We start from the raw sequence: 6000 nt of genomic DNA on the forward strand, positions 1-6000 counted from the left end.
TCAGGCTTGCCCGAAACTCACTACATCACCCAGACTGACCTCTATCTTGCAGAAGTGTTCCTGCCACAGCCTCCCAATTACTGGACAAAAATCTACATTGATATCATTAATGCTAAACCATATTGTTGTGCACCGACTCTCTCTCTCCTCATAAGGAATAAGCTTAAGTAGATTCCTGCATTTCTGAGTCTGTACCTCATGGCTCCCATCTTCAGTGGAGAGAGAAGCCTTCCTGTCCCACCCACCTACATCTGCTTCTGGTCTAAACTTCCTCTCTCACTTAGATAAAACTTCCCAGGCCCAGTTCTTTGAAACTTGTTTTAATTCATGTTGAGGCTTAATTCTTCAATGATGCAACGTTGGGAGGGAGGGCCTAGTGGGGGTGTTTAGATATTCAAGAGAGTAGACTCTCGCAGTGGGTTGAAGGTTTCCTTCTGGGAAGGGTTAAATGTGTCAGGAGTTTAGTCCCTCTGTGTCTTACATGTGCCTGGTCTTCCCTTTTCCTTTTCTTTAGGGTCCCACTTGGTTTACTGGCACGAGACTTTCATCAGAAGCCAAGCAGATGCCATTCCTATGTCCTTGAACTTCCTGGTCTTCTTCAGAACTGAAACAAATAAAGGCCTATTTTTTTTATAAGTTGCACAGTCTCCAACATTCTTCTATAAGAAAGGAAAACAAATTAAGGTGCCATTTGACAAGGTCTGTTCATGCTTGATCCTAATTTGGCTTGAAGAAAACAAACAGCAAAGACAAAAGCCCTGAACTAACCATTCCTCTCTTGAAGCAGAGATTGAGAGATTGAGAGACTGAAATATGTAGGTGGGTGGATTTAAGCTGGTAATGCCACAAAGGAGATTCAGAGCAAGGGAACCTTGAAAGACAGACGGAACGCGCCAGGGACTAAGCGAGCCTGGTTACATGAATCATTCACTTGCAAGAATAGAGATGGTGTGGGAACGGTGCAAAAAGAAAGCAGAGACCGATAATGGGTGGAGGAAAGGGATCTCGGGCCACAGCTGCCTCAGCTCCTATTACAGTGCCTGTCAAGATGCCGCATCCCTGTTCTTCCCCTCTGTTCTCGTGAGATCCTTTGTCTACCCTGTTCGTGTCTACAATAACTCTTTATCCCCTCAAAATAGTACCCGTGAATTTTATATTTTCTAAAAATAAAAAAAAGGCAGAAAACCTACAGGAGTCCACAGGATATGAAGGTTCATGCCTGGCACTTAGGTGGTGGAGGAAAGACAATGGTTGCAGCTTGAATACCAGGGAATTCCTTACGCAGCCTGAGCTACAGAGTAAATCTACCCTAACCCTTCATTAAAACAAAAGGAAAGAAGGAAGGAAGGAAGGAAGGAAGGAAGGAAGAAAGAAGGATAGGGGAGAAGCACATTAACACTCACACACACACACACACACACACACACACACACACACACACACACACCCTGTAGGAATCATCTCTTTATTCTAGTATAAAAAAAAAAAGTGTGAATGACAGCTCTACTCCAGATCTAGAATTAGGATTGAACCTTAACCTCGCAATCTCAGAATTTGAAAAGCTTTGGATGTCTTCCAACTACTTCATTCACCGGAACACTCAGACGAATTCTCGTGAGAAGGATAAGAATTCTGAGATGTAGTTTGTCACATTTGTAGTCAATTCTAATTGTTAGAAGGCTCTTGCTTATACTAAACCTGAAATCTCTCCATAACTTAAGCCTGTTGGAATGTTTTTAGCGAGTTCCGTTTCCACCTGGGGAACCTTCTGGAACATTAGAAGATCTATGTGCCCTCTTTTAAATCTGTCCTCACTTGACTGAATACGCTCCTAACTCTAGTTATCCAGTTTCTCCTTTCTTTAGGGGACAGCAGGAAACTCTCGCTCTCCTAGGACCTTACCAAGGACTCCAGTTTGCCTATGGTACAAAGTATTCCTTAAAGAATAGTCACGAACTGAGCAAAAACACCCCAAGGCAATAACACTGATTCGGGAAATATTGCTGTAATCTAAAATTTCATTAACTTTGCTGCAGTTCTAACAGCTTCACTCACCACTTTGTAATTATCTTGTTTCTCTTCAGCATTTCTTCTTTTATGATGAAAACATACCACAGATATCTTGCGTTTTAAATTAAACTGAGTGGACGCTTTTGGATGAACGTTTTGCTTTGCTAGTTCTGTATTCTAAAAGAGCACTACCAACACATTTAGAGAGTAAAGAGGAATGTAAGGGCCAGTCAGATGGCTGAAGGGCTAAAAGCACTTGCTACAAAGTTTGATAGCCTGCATTTAATCCCTGACCCAATCATGGAAGGAGAGAACTGACTCCTGGAAGGTGTTCTCTGACTTCCCCTCAACACATATCATGGCAACAGGCTTGTACCATAGATGTGTGTGCCCACCCATGCAAATAAATACATGTTTTAAAAAAGAAAACTGAATTTAATAACTTAACGAAACATGCCCATAAGTCTAACATATACTCAACACAAAAATTGCCACATTTTGCATTCTTTTTACAGTAAGTAATTGTAATGTATTTTTCACTTGAAAGTAATTTTCACTTGAAATACAGGCTACATCTCGAATATTTATCTTTGCCTGCTTTATTGACCAGGACAACTTTGAAATCATAGTAAGCATTGCGATAGCTGGGCCTTACTAAATACTTATTTACTGTATTACAGGCACTGTTCCAAGTGAGTTGCATCATTTAACTCCTTAGATCCTCACAACACCCTTCTGGGATGGGCACCGTAATTATTCTCACTTTACAGATGAGGGGAAGAGTCACTGAGAAGTTAAGTAACTGGTCTAGCTAGTTAAGGTAGGACTTGAATCTATAATGACTGGCTCAGGACTCACTTCCCTACCATGTATGTATCATACATATATCTCACACGGGTCCCTGTGCTAAGCACTATACATAAAGCATTATGGGTAATCACCTTTTACAGAGGAAGAAATAAGACCTCAAGATGTTAATTCCTTGCGCAGGATGACAAGCTGTTACTAGACCCGGACATCAGAGCCAATATATCTAACCTTTGAACTTTCCACCTCCACTTCACTGCTACCCCCAAAACTCTGGTGTTTACACATATTTATACCCATGAGTCAATGTTTGTTGCTGGTATTTTAAATAAAAGAATGATGGGATAACATCAGTGTGTGGGGGAGAAAGCAAGCAAGGCATGAGGACACCAGCACTGTGTTTTGATCTTCAAAGCTAAGTATGTTAAGTCACAGGCAGCAGCAAAACACTAATTAGAGTCAACCATTTATCTCAAGCACGTGAAGAACACTCGAATGGGGCAAAAGTTGTTTTAAACATTTATCTAAAATATGGAAACATGCATTTAAAAGAAGCTTTACGCAACAAGAAAAATAACAATACCAACAAAGCAATTCTCAGGAAGACATCTTATTTTTATGGAAGTTGCTGGAACTCACAGAAGGAAGGAGACAGCACAGGTTGGAAGAATGTTATGGTCCTCCCTTTTGTCCCCTGTGGTGTTATTCTTTTGCAAGCCTGCCGTTCTGTTGTTCCATTGTTATACTCCATCTAGACCTTGCTTTTTCTTTTAACTGTTAGGTGTTTTGAGGTTGAGTCCCTCTCCAAATTCCAGCATTAGGGGTTAATAAGATCTTCCCAGTCTCTAGGCATCTCTTTCTTCACTGCTTTGGAAATTAGTCTGAGGTTTTTAGTGGAACTTGGGAAATATTTTTAGTCATTTTTGTTTGTTTGTTTGTTTTAATGACAGAGTCATTAAAAAGTCAGGCTGACTTTGAACTTTATGTCTTTCTGTCTCAGGGTTCCTAGGTGATAGAATTATAGGGTTGTGCCACCATGTCTTCCCACGGTGGGCAAGTGGTCATAGGGGGCATAAAGGGGGAGCTGAGCAAGCCAGTAAACTGCCTTCCTCTGTGGTCTCTGGTTCAGTTCCTTTCTCCAGCTTCCTGTTTTGGAATCTTGCTCTAACTTCCCTCTGTTATGAACCTGGACATGTAAGATGAAATAAACCTTTTTTCCCTCAAGTTGGTTTTGGTCAGCATTTTATCATAGCAACAGAAAGCACAGAAGGATTCTGCCTATTATTATTATTAATTATTATTATTATTATTATTATTATTATCTCAGAACACTGATTTCATATACTTTAGCTCTACCTGAGCACAGTAGTAACACATTTTTGTGATTCCTCTGATTTTTCTGTTGCTGCTCCTGGGATTCCCCCCAAGGTATACCTTAGGTATAGAATATTTCCCCAAAGACTTATGTGCTAAAAAGGCTTGCTGTCCTATTTGTGGATTAAATAATTGGGTGTTGACTGGGTCATAAGAACTCTGACCTAATAAATAGGTTAATCCATTCATGGATTTAAACTTTGATAGCATAGTCAAAAATAGTGGGAGATGGGATGTGGCTTAAGGAAGTAGGTCATAGGTGATGAGTCTTCAAAGGCTGTTCGGTCCCAGCCAATCCCTGTCTTCCTCTTTTCTATCCTAGTTGCCAAGAGATAAGCATCTGTTTCACCACACCCTTTTCCATGGTATTCTCTCTCTAGATCCAGGAATATGAGGCAAAACTCACATTGACTTCCTGAAACTATGCCAAAACAAGTCTCCCTTCCCTGAAGTTGTTATCTTAGGTGTTTACCACAGTGACAAAATGTCTGATAACCATACCCTGGTTATTACGCGATAAAGGCTGAGGAATGGTAGAAAGCAATAGAAGAAAGAGGGTCTGGCAATTAGTTCTCTCATTTCAGTGATCACAAACCCGACCAGAAACAACTAAAGTGAAGGTGGTTTGTTTTGGCTCTCAGTTCAGAGGGACACAGTCCATCATCTCTGATAATATGGCGAGTGAGTGCTTTGGTCCGTGGTGCCCATGAGAAAGTGGAAAAGGAGGATGCCAGTGCCCAGCTGGACCCCAGAGCATGGACTGGCGACGCTCACAATCGAGGTGGGCCATCCATTTCTCCTTCGTTTACTCTGGAAACTCCCTCAAAGAAGTGCTCAGAGGTGTGTCTCCCAGGTGAGTCTAAGTCTGGCCAAGTTGGGCAATGGAAACTAACAATCACAAGAAAGAAATGGACTAGGGAGGTTCAACAGTCAAGGAGACAGTGGTTCAAGCTAAGCTTTCCTAGCATGATGAGCTAAAAGGGCATGCCCCAACGCAAGGCTTGGTTTCTCCACCAGAAAACAGAAACAGAAACATTTTGTAACATGAGCGACTATCCTGAATGACTGTGTACTTTGCTAAATGCTTTTTTTTTTCTTTTCTTTTTTTTTCAGAGCTGGGGACGGAACCCAGGGCCTTGCACTTGCTAGGCAAGCGCTCTACCACTGAGCTAAATCCCCAACCGCGCTAAATGCTTATTTTTAAAGTATAAACAAAATGATCTTTGCTAGGAGCTGGAGAGATGGCTCTGTGATTAAGAGCATTAACTGTTCTTCTAAAGGATATGGGTATGATTCTCACTACCTGAATGGCAGCTAACGACTGTCTGTATCTCTAGTTCCAAGAGATTCAACTCCCTCTTTTGGCCTCTAAGTTCACAAAGACACAAATGCAGGCAAAATACCCATACACATACAATAATTTTAAAGAAAAAATATTTTTCTATCTTTTCTGGAAGACAGAGCAAGCCCTAGCAAACAAGGACCAAGGGGAAACACAAATGACCAGGAATGTTCAGTGTTCAGCATTCTAAGTCATCAGAAAACTAGGTTTATTTAGAAAAAAATAATATTCAATGGCCAAAAGAAAACAATCATCACTGGGACAGGTATATAAATAGAATATAATTTTTGTAAAAACTTTAATAACGCTGTAAGCCCGTAAGTTATACAACTTCTTAGTTTGTACCAGTACAGGTTCAAAGCATGTGACTCTTTACGATAACATCCAAATACACTTCCCTGAAGACTACCTACAGTAGACGAGAGAGAACAAGACGCCTTGGTTCTCAAGACTCCACCATAGGTAAA

The sequence above is a fragment of the Rattus norvegicus genome, chromosome 14 (genome assembly GCF_021556685.1).
Source record: "Rattus norvegicus strain SHRSP/BbbUtx chromosome 14, alternate assembly SHRSP_T2T, whole genome shotgun sequence".
NCBI lineage: Eukaryota > Metazoa > Chordata > Mammalia > Rodentia > Muridae > Rattus > Rattus norvegicus.